We start from the raw sequence: 14,059 nt of genomic DNA, 5'->3' as shown, positions 1-14,059 counted from the left end.
CTTTCCCATGACCAGTCCTTGTCAGCCTGGCACCTATTCATCCTCTCAAAGTATATCCAGCATGTGGTTTGTGTATTTGTTTAAAATGTGTATATAATTAGAACATTAAGTTTGAAATGCAAATACAAAGTGTAAACATTTTTGAAAAGATTAATGCATTTTCTGTTTAAACTACTTAAAAGTAAGGCAAATGTTTGCAGACCAAACAGATCAAACCTGCTTTTCAATCTGTGAAAATGCCTTCACTGTTCAGAGAATGTACCTGGCCTGCAGCTGAGGCCGTATCTAAAACATCTACCTTTTTGATTTTGTAAAAAGTTGCAAATTGCAATGCAGTCAAATTCATTATTTGTAAAGGACGCTGTATCTTTACTGCTAGGCATTTCTCAGATAAATAAAGAATGTGAAGAAACTTTCTCATGTCCCATATATAGTTGGATTGAGCTTAACTGGGACTGGTAACTTTGTTGTTGAGGATGACTTTATTAACAGGTAGTACAATCATTATTACTATAACAATAAATAAAACTTTGTTTTCAGTTCATGTTCACATTAGAATAAGGCTTTCAAAATTAGTTCATTGCCCTTTGCTAACTAACTTTTATGACCAGGTTGGATGATAAGGGGCATCCCTGAACCTAAACTAACACCAAGTACACTTAAGTGGGTTAAACAGAAGGTGCAACAAAAAAGGACACACATAAACAAAAGAAAAGCTTCCCCAATGTTTCTTTGCACCTTCCTACACAAGTTAATCCTCCTGCCTATCTTACCCACTTCCTACCTCAGTACCACGCCAAACCCTCCTCTTTCTTACCTCCTGTTTCTCTTTCTTTGAATGTCTGGCCTCTGTTGCTCCTGTTAGGTGAGTCTTTACCTTGTCTCATTTCTGGGTGCCATCCTCCCTTGGTGTCTGCTCCATAGGTGGCTCTAAATACTTCCCAGAGTCACTTCCTACCTTGCCCTTGGATTGCTTCCTGGGTCAGGTGCGCCCCTATCTTTTCAACAGAGAAACCTGACTAGAGCTCCTCTTAGTGGCCCTCCAAGCTTTCTCTTTGTGTCTGGCACGGGCTGGGCTCTACCTCAATCATTTGTTATGGGTCCTCCTGTCTGTGTCGATTGGAAGGCAGCATTTATTGTGTAGCACTCGTGTGATGTTTGGGCAGGGGAAATCAATTTAGGGAGCTCAGATGATGCTTGATATTTTAGTTATGTATCATATCATTTAGAGCTCCCTTCAGTTTGCTCATTTTTTTCCCATTGCTAGTTGTTTCTTACAATTTGGCTTTTGTCTTTGTTTTGGTTCTTGATTTATATTTTTGACCTTTTGTCTGTTTTTTGACTACTGGTTTTTGATCTGCCTACTTAATGTGTCTTCGGGTTTCTGTATGACCACCAGCCTTTTCTTCCTTTGCATTTTGCCTGCTTAAATAAAACTTTCAGATTTTTAGCATCATACCTTTTCTTTCTATAGCTTTTCCCAATATGCACAAATACCTGTTTTTAGCTATGCTTAACAAAGCAACCTGTCATGCAGTAGTCCCATGGCCTGCTCTTGTTTGTGGAACATCTCCATGGGCACAGTGAACTAAACTGTACCTGATAATTTTATTGCCTTTTTAATAGAAGGGCTTGCTTTCCGGCTCAGTACTACAATGACTGCCATCTAGTGGCCTGGGTGAACACAGTATTGCTATCTTCCTATAGTCCTTACCTGTCATGCAGTAGTCCCATGGCCTGCTCTTGTTTGTGGAACATCTCCATGGGCACAGTGAACTAAACTGTACCTGATAGTTTTATTGCCTTTTTAATAGAAGGGCTTGCCTTCCGGCTCAGTACTACAGTGACTGCCATCTAGTGGCCTGGGTGAACATAGTATTGCTATCTTCCTATAGTCCTTCTAGGGTACTCCACATACTCACAAGATGTACAGCCCCCGGTGATATTCATGACATTACTGACATAGTGACTTGTGTTGGCACTGCCCATTCATATATTGCCAGGGATTTGTATACTTCTGTCCAATAACATTTGAATTTACCTGCAATTCTAGCATTCTACTATATTGGGTGAGCACTGTAAAATATGAGGTATTTGTAAATGCGAAAGGTAGATCCCCCTTACATGTACATGCATTGCAGGCGGTCTTCCTTTCATACTACGTCTTCCAGTCTGTGTCTGCCACACGTTTTGCACATACTGGGTTCTGTTTGTTTGGTCTACGATGGCTAGTCTGTGGATATATATGTGGACTAGTATGTGTGGATACAAAAATTTGGAGGTGTCAGTTTTACAGATTCAGTAACTGTAAATTTTATTTTTATATGACACTGAATCACAGTGGATTTAAACTGAGTGAGAAGACTCTTTAATGTCAAAGTGAAAACAGATCTCTGCACAGTGATTAATTACAAATATAAGACACAAAATAATTAACTGCATAAGTATTCGACCACTTCAAGTCAGTTTATAGTAGATGCACCTTTGGCAACCATTACAGTCTTGAGTCTCGGCGCACAGGTCTCTCTATCAGCTTTGTACATTTTGACATTGCAATTCTGCCCCATTCTTCTTTGCAAAATCACTCAGGTTCTGTCAGGTGGCATGAGAATCATAAGTGAACAGTCTTTTTCAACCCCAGCCACAAAATCTCAGTTGGATTCACATCTGGACTCTGTCTCGTCACTCCAGGACAACATTGCTGATTTTAAGCCATTCCTGTGTAATTTAACCTTAATGATTGGGGTCATTGTCAGGCTGGACAACCAAATCTCCCAAGGTTCAGGTTTCTTGCAGAGTAAATCAGGGGGTTTCCTCCATGATTCACCCCCAACCGTTTTCCTGCATTCATTTTACCCTCCATCCTCACAAGCCTTCCAGGGCAGAGAAGTAAGCATACAACATGACGCTGCCACCATCATACTTCACAGTGGGAATGGTGTGTTTTTGATAATAACCAGTGTTTGATTTGCACCAAACATGATGTTAAAACTAATGGAGAAAATTTCTATTTTGTTCACACCATACTGTGGAACCTTGTTCCAGCTAATTTCAGAAACTCAGAGTCTCATTGATCTTCTTCTTGCATAGCACTTGGTTTTTGTGGTTGGCCTGCTCTAGGCAGATTTATACAGTAGCTGTGCCAGACTCTTTCCATTTCTTATTTGTTGATTTAACTTAACTAGAAGGGATATCAATGACGAGGCATGTAAGGGGTCCTTAGCAGTGTACTAGTTTTGAAGTAAAACATTGTAATTTGGGCTCTGTGAGTGTGGGCACAGCTGAGGAGTTGGGCTGCTGCACAGTGTTTGGTATGGAGGTGTGCTGATTGTTTAATTGATCAGCTGTCTTATATTGGCACTCCACAGATTGTAATTGAGGTGGCACACAGGCAGGAGGATAAAACAGTGCCTGAGCAGGATAGAGGGAGGTCAACAAAGAGCAAAGGAAAAAAGAGATCAGAGGTTAAGAAGGAAGGAAGGAAGGAAGGAAACAGAAAGAGAAAGAAGAGAATGGCAGGATTGGCGCAATAGTGTAAAGGCAAGTGGTGGGGAAGTGGCCCCAAGGGGAGCGAGCAGACAACACTCACAGGACAAGGACGTTCCTACTCACAAATACTCAGCAGGAAGCAACCAAAGGGTTCTGAGGATTGTCTAGCACATGTCTGTGAGTGGTCTAGTGATGATGGAGCCGGGCTTGAGGCATCCCAGCTATGACCGGCTGAGGTGGCTAAGGTGCAAACTGATTTGAGGGATGACTGTACTTGTCAGTGGGTGTCTCTGTTGTCTGAGCAGACCTTGTCTGGTGAGTGGCAGAGCTGTGATTTTGATGGGGACACTAATGCTCAGTGTTGGTTTTAAAGAAGAAGATCCTGGCCGTGTTTTAGCCTTCTGTTTGGATTTATTTATTCTGGATTACTTATTTATATATTATAACTGTTAACCTTCACCAGACACTGCTTTTATTATTGGAATTATTTATTGACCTATTTATTAAGAAGACTGCACTACACTTTGTTTGTTGAACACTGTGCGAATAATAGCACACAGCATATTTGCACCAACTTACATCCTTGGTTTACATCTACCAATGTCCTGGGTTCAAGGGAGTATACCAGCTGTGGCCAACCTGGGCATCACAATATTCAGTGACTTGGATGTTTTCTTGTCTCCATGTCCTGACTAGTGCTTTTCAATTATCGCCCCCCCATGTAACATTTGAAATTTACATTGAATGCCCTCTTTCTACCTAACAACAAGTTGGTTCCTCATTTATCCTGAATGGCTAAGGATTAACTCAAAGTTCAGATAGTGTGGCATAAAGATGCAAGCCAATAGTAGTGGGCTATAGTTGTTACAGATTAGTCAGTGGTAGACCTCTGGTTGTTCAATTGCTTCCAACAAATGCTCAGCAAGTTTGAGATCTGATGACTAGGGACTCACTATCTACTCTATATATATAAAATATTAAGTCTAAAAGTGCAACAGTGGCGTTTTTATGTCACATTTATTTTTCATGCTTTAAATCAGGGTTATTTTAAAACCTACATATATGTCTTTGGTATCATTCTTTTCAGAATTTATCAAACTTTAATGAGATGTTGCTAGATTTTCAGATTCTTATTCCATTTTTAAATTCTAAACTAAAAAATATCAAGAACTTATATCCCGCGAGACAAGACTTTGTGCCAAGAGATTTAACCACACCCGGGGCCGGAAATAAAAGACAAAGAGTAGGACAGCTGCTGTACAGGCTTTTAAATGTTCAAAGTGTCGCAGATCACGTGGCACGGCAGCAGCAGCAAGCCAGCAGCTGATTGAGCAAAGAGGAGGTAAAAAAAAAAAACTGTTTGTTTCCCATTGTATCACCGTTTAAGAGGGGGTTTCAGAGGAGCGACTGCGTCTCCTTGGGGTGCGTTCAGCCCCCCTCTTCACAACACGAGTGGCAGAGGCGCGAAGTGGCTGGCTAGCAAAGCGAGCGGGGGGAACCCCCTGGTATTAATAATAATTTAGATTCACTTTTCTGCTGCCTTCTTGTGTCATGAAATATTATGATTTTATGATGATAAACTACAATTGACAAATGGGTACACTAATTCAATGAGGTTATGCACCTGATTGGCTTTGACTTTCACATATCCTGTGTTATTCAGACGTTGCTATTCTCCTGTTAAGAGAAGTTTCACAGTTGGTGCCATTGGCCATGTGCTTCTTTTACAGCTGTCATACCCCATTTGAAATGGGTACAACCAGTTGTGTGTTCTGGTATTACTTTTATATCCAGATGTTATTTTGCAGAAATAGTGTCATCCTTGTGTGCAACTCTCAGCAAGAGCCTATTTCTAACTATAATACTGCTGTTGGCTAGTTGTTTTTGGAAGGTGGCCCGTTCCTGTTAAAGCCATGGTGCTGATGTTGTGCTTGAAGCATGTAGTAAGGTGGTTATTCCTGATGCTGGCATGTCTGGCATTCACCCCTTCAAAATCACTTCCATCTTTTCCCATTCTCCTTCAGTACTTTGCACTCAAACAGTCCATCAATAGCTTTCTTAAATAGCATTGTCTTGATATATGATGTTGACATGAGGGATTGGCAGAGCTGCTTAATAAAGTAGACATGCAATGTACATGGCATACCCCAGTATCACAGTGTATACATAATGGTGTAAGTCTTTATAGATAAGCAATAGGGATTGTGCAACTTCTCTCTGATTATGAGGGAAGATCAGATATTTGGTGAAAGCTAATAGAAACAAACCACCAGTGAAGTGTGTACCTCAACAGTATTCACAAGTAAACTCCTGTCTGCTTGATATGTGCAACTGTGTTTTAAACTTTTCAGAAAAGACTTGCTAGGACTTGATTAAATGTAAACACCTTCAACAAATACATTTTGATGCAGATGCTGCCACTTTACATAAAACACTAAAACCTCTTTCATATGACTGGCAGTTTTATTTTTCAATAGCTGATTTATTTTTAGGTTCATTATTACCTGCCTGTCTGCTGTAAATAGCACTGCCTGAACTTCACTGCTGTGTCAGACTGAGTGGTCAATCACATGAAAAAAGAACCTAATTAATTGGCCACACAATGTATAATAATAACGCTGATAACTGTATTCAAATGTTTTTGAGTATTTTGGTTTTCCATGTTGCACCAATTGGTGAATCTTATTATGTTAATTAGTGCTTCTTAATTGGTCCTGAATGTCTGAGGGTGGGTCTTGAGATAGACATGCTTGTTTTGCACTGGCACCGACCCCTCTTGACAAGGAATTAGATGAGAGAGGGTGGTCCCAGACAGGCTACAGTTGTCACTGGGACAGGTCGTGACTACTAGTTATAATGCAACAAGTTTATCTAATATTACACAAGGTACATAACAGATACTGTACAACATTGGCATTAAGCACCTACAGCAAACCATTCATGTTATGTCAGGCTGCATGGCCCCTGTTGCGAGTGGACTTTCAATTTTCTTTTTAAAATTTTGATGTTTTTGTTTGCTCTATTAAAAACATTGTGAAATGTTTGCTATAATAAATATATACAACACTTTGGGGTGGTATTTATCTTGAAAAAAATTGAAAAGTAATATTGTAATTACTTTATTATAAAGCGTAATACTTTTTGCTTTTCCTTTTCTGTTTCAGTCACCTAGAGGAGAAACAGATGCGTCGTATGCTAATGCAAGAAAGCTAAGAATGACATTCCTTTGAGCTTACCTATGGTATGTACTTTCAGTTAATTGTCTGGCAGATCTGCTTGCAGTCAGGAATAGATCACAGTAAAATGCCTTCTTTCAGAGGGAGTGGGGGGATGTTGAGCAAAGGCCTGTGAATCAGTTGTTAAACAAATCATCCATCCTTCCTCCAGGCTGTATGCTAAATACCCTGTACTTAAAACAATTTATGTCTGTGGCTGCTACCCATCTTCTTTTTAAAGTCTCCAGCATTTCTGCCTTGAATAAAAGGTCACCACCCTCACCATGAAAATAAAATCTCTTTTGTACTCAATTTGATCTTTCCAACTCAGACATCTATTACAGAAGTATTTAATGAGTAGTTTTTAAACAACTGCAAATACATTTCCTGGTTATCGCCTTTTTTGTTTTATAGTCAATAATATACTTTGTGTGCAGAATATTAAATGGGTTATGCTTTTCTTTCTCTGTATTTGGTATTTTATAGCAGGTGGGGATACAACTCTTCATAATCATTTTAAAATAAATGGAAATGAGGAATCAGATTGGCTTGATATAGCATTGTAACATGTATACTTTCCTAGTTAATTTTTTACTATTATTTTGTATTTTACTAATTCTCTATTTAAGGTGTCTTACAACATTACATTCACTTTTACATTTAAAGTGCAGGCTTCAGAAATGACTTGCACATGGCCACACAGGGAGTCGGAGGTAAGGATAGAACTAGCATCCTTGTAGTTTAAAGTCCAGTATCCTAGACACTAAGCCACAATGCTTTTTTTGGGGAGTAACAGAAACAAATATTAATCGTTGGATTATCTCATTATTCTTGTGTTCATAATCTGATAGTTCTCCCTGTGTTCTCATGGACTTGCTCCAGGAGAGCATTTTTTCCCACAGTCCAGACACATGCAGTCAGTTTGACGGACTGCACTAAATTCATTTGCTCAGCATGAGAGTGCATTTATGTGTGTGATCCATTCAGGGTGATTTTTCTGCTTTAGGTCTGTTGCTGCTGGGCCCCTGGTATGCTATAATACTGAATAGGACTCTGTGGGCATGGAAAATTGATGAATGCATGTGAATTGTAGATAGATGAGGGGATGAATTAACAAATATTTAAAGACACAAGCACAACAAAACAGTCAGATAGATAGATAAAGAAAAGTGCCATATACCAGATACTGTAGATAGATAGATTGTTAGCAACAGGGGTAACAGGGAGTCACGTCTCTTGATGTCATCATGTAGGTATGCAAAATGTGGGCAATTGTGTTATCCAAGTACTTGGGTTCTTAGGACCACAGTTTTGTTTGTGTAGATAGATAGATAGATAGATAGATAGATAGATAGATAGATAGATAGATAGATAGATAGATAGATAGATAGATAGATAGATAGATAGATAGATAGATAGATAGATAGATAGATAGAAGTGCTATATACCAGATACTGTAGATATATAGATAGATTTGTCAAGCAGACATGGTAAATGTTTCCTATTTGGGCTTCTCCATGTTTTCTATTTTGGTTCATTTGTTCAACCATTTAAACAGATCTGCAGTGTTTTCCAGGACTTAATGTAACAAACTCTTGTCTTTTCCATTGTTGCACTTCTGTAGCCACCATTATGCCTCACAGGTCTTAAATATTCTGGCTCATTTCTGATGAAGCCCTACCATCTTTCCTCCACTGGGAAGCATAGTGTAATTATTGAAATTTTCACCCTAGTGATAATTAGCCCTAGTAATCTTTGCACATTCTGTACAGTTTTAATCCATCCATTATAATTCAATGCTGGTATACTGCATCCTAGAGACAAGCAAACCATGAGTCAATGCTAGCCTAATATACAGTAAGTGAGTGTGGGCATGGCTGCAAGTGTACCTTCTGATAAACTGGTTCAGGGCTGACTCCTGTCTCGGGCACCATGCTGCAAGGATAGAGCAGGCCCCCCATGAACATGTAATGGAAATACAGGTAAAGAAAATGGAATGTAACACACAAACACCTTGGTAGTTACCAAAAAAATGGAAACAGCAATATAAATTCAGTTAATTGGGCAGTGATCCTATCTTGTGAAGGCTCTGATCCTGCCTTGATTCCAAGGCCACTAAAATAGGTTCCATAAACAGTGGGATGGACATGTACACTTATTTGACGTTCAGGGTGAATATACACTGTACACACAACTTACTGTGTCTTTTGTGATAATTGCCTATAAACTGTAGTTGAAAGAAGGCAAATCAAAATCCTGTGGAATGTAATGCAAAGTGGTATGCTCTCATTTGAATAAAGGGTAATCTGTAATTATCCGTTTCTTACCAGTGTCCACTAGAAGCATACAGGGCCACATGGTTGATGGGTTAGCAAGTTTTAAGCTTGAGGCTTTTCATTTTGGGCAGCCAGACCTCACACAGTCACATGATACCATCAGAGAGACCCTCCACTGTGTAAAATGCTTTCACAACACTCTCTTTCTTCAAATGGCGTCTTCCTCCTTTGTTCATTTGAATTCAACTTCCATTTAAATACTGAACATTTTTGTGGTTTAACAGAGTAGAGCGCTTTTTACCAGACAGATGTGTCTGACCTGAACTCAGTATAGCTGTTTGGTTTTCACAATTTTTTACAATTTCTCTGAAAGGTCAAAGAAGAATGAATTCAGGAAGTACTGCAAATGAGAAATATGTTGTGAAGAACGCCAGAGCCACTTAGGTTTGCAGTCAGCTAGCAAAAGGAGGAGGAAATGAGTTAAAAGCTGCAGCACACAGGGCAAATGTCTAGCAGACAATGAATGCATTTTCAGAATTTAGTTTCACTCTTTTCCGACAACAGAAAATGTGAAAATGAGCTCAAGGCCAGATGACAGTGACCAGTAATGTGCTCAACAGCAGAAGACAGTTGTTCACTAAGCTTATAAATGGGAACAGAAAAGAATGTTGACTCATTATTGTGGAATGTGGCATCATATAACATCATATGAGACATGGGCGCCATGAAAGGAATAAAGGTTAAGACGTTTAAAGTTTGGATGTGCAAGAAATCAAATGAAGATGACTTATCTTGGAGACAGTAGGCAAAATGTGAAGACTAAGTGGACAGGACTCCCTAGAAGACAAGAATGAAAAGTGATCAAACCAGATGAAGCCAGACTAGAAAGAAAACAACCTAAAGGCCAAGTAGAACAAAATGATGATGATCAATATCTGAAAAAGGATAAATCTCATGTGGTGATATCATGTGAAGAATCATGAACAAAGTAAACAGGATGCTTTGAATCAAATTTTAACAAGAAAATCTTGACTGATGATTAACAGTTACTTTTTGTAGCATCTTTGTGTGGTTCAAATTTATTGTCATATCTGTGTGGGAGGAGTGGTGGCTTTGAGGCTAAGGATTTATGCCAGTTTGAATCCTGTAAACGTCAGAAGTGAGTCTACTCCATTGGGCCCTTGAACAAGACCCTTAACCTGCAGTTGCTTTGTCCTGGCTATGATGTTACTCTGCATCCAGCCCTGCAAGCAGGTCCTCCAACTTACAGGGAAAACTTGGGGATTGGTGGCTGAATTGGCACCCCAGCCACTGTAAACAAACCTCACACTGTTCCAGTGTGGTGCTGTGGTGTCACCCGCTGGACTTTGGTCCCAATCCATGTAGTTCGTCTTGCAATGGGTGCGGCAATGCTGCGTCTCTTCTGTGTAGTACAATGAAATTCTCCTCAGAAAGATTGACAATATTATTAAAAAAAAAAAAAAAAAAAATGTCTTTCTTTATTTCGCCTTATACAATTTCTTGTATTAGGAATTTGTTAGTTTTCGCATACCCCTTGGGGTCAGAGCGCAGGGTCAGCCATTGTACAGTGCCCCTGGAGCAATTACAGGTTAAGGGTCTTGCTCAAGGGCCCAGCAGAGTAGGATCTCTTTTGGCAGTGACAGGGATTCGAACCGGCAACCTTCTGGATACCAGCACAGATCCTTAGCCTCAGAGCCTTATGAACATCAACAAAATAATACGGGAAGTCCCTTTGTCACTAGATCCAAGGGAGCAGCCATGGGAGCCATGCTATGTCCCTCGGAACCTATGTTGGCAGCCCCCCTGGGTTGCGTCCGGGCCACTTTCATGGAACACCGAAGCTCATCTTGGTTGGGCTCTGTGGCCTCCGCCAGGGGGAGCTGCATAGAGTTGCATGGCTTAATGAGCCCGTCTGGGCGGGAGTGCAGCCACACCCGGAAGTGCAGCCGGGAAGTAGGTCAACGAGCACCTGCAGCACTTCCGGGTGGGCTATAAAAGGAGCCTGCAGCCACTACTCCGGGCACCAGAGTCAGGAAGAGGAGGACAAAGCTGCCCTGGGAGGAGTGGAAAGAAGAGTGTGACTTGGGGTGATTTTTCTTTGTATTTTGGGACTGTGTTGTGCCTGTGGGGTTCACAGAGAAGACATGCCCCACAGGTGAAGAAGAAATTAGAAGTTCTTTTGTTTATTTTACATGTGCCTCTGTCGTCAGTCTGTGTCGGGTTGGTGCCAACCAAGCGCCAATATCACAATATATATACCAGTAATGGCGCACTGCACGATAACATGCAGTGAATACACTTGACTTGAGCATTCCTAGTTTTCATCCTCTTTCTCAGTACGTTTAGCATTAATTTGCTCAGACGTCGACGCACTTGCTGCTTCCTGAGCGGCCCACTTCTCTTCTTTCGTCGGCATCTTTTCATGTTAATTAAAACTGATTAAGTCAGTGTTTGTGTTGCAATTACTTAGTATGATTTTCTTAACTTTTCACTTAAGCAGGCAATTAAGTGTTCAATCTGCCTCAAGAATGATTTAAGATATGAAGAGGTAGAGGAAGTGACGGCGAAGTTGGGAGAGATAAGAACGACGCCCGAACGCATGCGTCGCATGGCTGCCCTACTGCTAAGAGTTGATTCTACAATAAAATAAAATAACAATAAAAAGAGGAATAACCTTGGACATCAATCATCACCCCAAAAGCAGATAGTAGACATCATGTAGTATATGAGTACCAATTTTCAGGTCAATAGTTCAAACAGTTTGCGAGCTACAGGTGATTTAAAATCCTGGACAGACAAACGAACAGTCACTGGAGTGTATTATATAAGAAGATATATATATAATATAGTGACGTGCCAAAGACAAGGCTGAATCTCAGTACTTCAGCAAAACCAGCTTTATTCAGTTTGAAACAGGAACAGCAAGGTTATTTATTGTAGCGGGATCTACCATTCTGCTATACACAGACAAAGCAAACAGGCAGGGTCTGGTCTCAAAAGACTTCAAAAGTCTCACAATATATATATATATATATATATATATATATATATTGTGATAGTTGCCCGGACACCACCAGTCGGAGACCACATCTTTATAAAACACGCACGTTTATTAAACATTAATTAAACACAATTCCATCACAACACACAATGCACTCAGCAATAATCACCACAAAATACTCAGTCCTTTGCCGCCTCTACTCCTCCAGGGAGCTTCGTCCAACTCCCACTCCCGACTCTGGCTCAATGACAGTAAGGAGTCGGCCCCTTTTATCCCTGCCCGGATGTGCTCCAGGTGGCTGATGACGTCCCTCTTGCAGCACTTCCTGGTGTGGCGGAAGTGCTGCCCTTTGACCCGGAAACACTCCGGACGTCCCTGGCCGATCCCTCCGCCATCTTGCAGAGTGTGGCGGAAGTAACAACATCCGGGTCCCACGAGGTGTAAAGCGCCCCCAGGCGGTGGCCACGGGTCCCAACAAGTCCAACAGTTTGTTCTCCTTTCCCGTGGTCCTCTCCTGCTCCGTGGCAGTTGTGCCCTCGTGGCCCGGAAGTTGTTCTTGCCACCTTCCGGTCCTTTCTGGCGTCCCGGCCAGGTAATAATCCTGGCCACCTGCGACAATATATATATATATATATATATATATATATATATATATATATATATATATATATATTTTAAACAGAAACAAAGATAAAGGTTTGTGGCACAAAATGGTGATCGCCGTATATTGTTGTACACAAAAACCAGGTAAATTGCAAACAGTGTCTTTAAAGATGGGAGTCTATGACCAGACTGGGGAGCAAATGAGGTGGAACCAAACCTGGAAGTGGTGTCATACAGATGGAAAGAGAGGACAGACATTAAGAGGCAACCCCATCCTGCGACTTTGGGTAGAATTGCAAGTTGACAAGCCCTGAAGTAGTCTCCCAGGCACATGTGTGTGACAGTATATATACGACAGACATTCAAAAAGTTTACACACTTTTTTTTAACTCTGTTTATTAAGAATTTCCAAAATAAATTACATCACTTTTCTACATAGTCACCTTCCTTTGCGATGCAATTTTTCCAGTGTCGTTTTTTTTATGCCCTCTTTTTAATGCTATCAGCAAAAAATGTTTTTGGTTGAGTGCATAGCCACTGATGCACCGCTGCTTTCACAGCAGAGTTCTTTCTTCATTCCTCGTGGTCGTGGCTATAGCTGGATATCCAGAGCACTCCACATCCGTCACACTAGTACGGGCCATTTTCGAACATTTCAATCCACTCATAGACCATAGACAACTCTACGAGAGAGAACTTTATCCCCATACTGAGCACACATGCGGAGATGAATTTGTGCTCCCGGCATACCTTCTGCCCACAAAAAGCGTATGACAGAATGCTGTTCCTCTTTGGTGCAATTTATAAGTTTCACAGCCATCTTCACCACAGGGTGACTAAACTGCAAAGGCAGCCAGCTTGCCAGACAGAACTAGTCACATGACACTCTGACACAACCAATTACTACTCCTCCACATACACACAAAAATAAACTATATATAAAGAAATAAATACTTGCAAATATATTTTGTATATATACAGTACATATATAGTATATACTGTGCTGTATATACATACACAGTGTTTTTTAAGTTACAGTATTTCTTACAATATTCTTTTATTATGATTGATTCAATAATTTTACGACTTGTACAGTACATAGAAGTTGCCACTTAATCTACTCGTGTGAGTGCCAATGGTCCTGTACCATTTACCAGATAGGAGGAGTACGAAAAGCAGTTGTGTATAATGGCTGTGGTCTTTAATTATCCTGTTTTCCTTTCTAACACAGTGAGCAATGTATGTCCTGAATATCAGGCGGCTGGATGCCAGTAATGTTCTGTACCGCCTTCACTACCCTCTGCAGTGCTTTCTGTTCTTGACAGGTGCCGTGCTAGGATATGATGCAAGCAGTGAGGATGGACTCCACTGTGTACCAGTAGAAGTTAAAGAAAACAGGTAATAGAAAAATGGTGCCCTCAGATGTCTAAAGGAAGTGAAGCAGATGGTGATCT

This window comes from Erpetoichthys calabaricus, chromosome 2 (assembly GCF_900747795.2).
Source record: "Erpetoichthys calabaricus chromosome 2, fErpCal1.3, whole genome shotgun sequence".
Lineage (NCBI taxonomy): Eukaryota > Metazoa > Chordata > Cladistia > Polypteriformes > Polypteridae > Erpetoichthys > Erpetoichthys calabaricus.
This window is presented reverse-complemented; position numbering follows the sequence as displayed.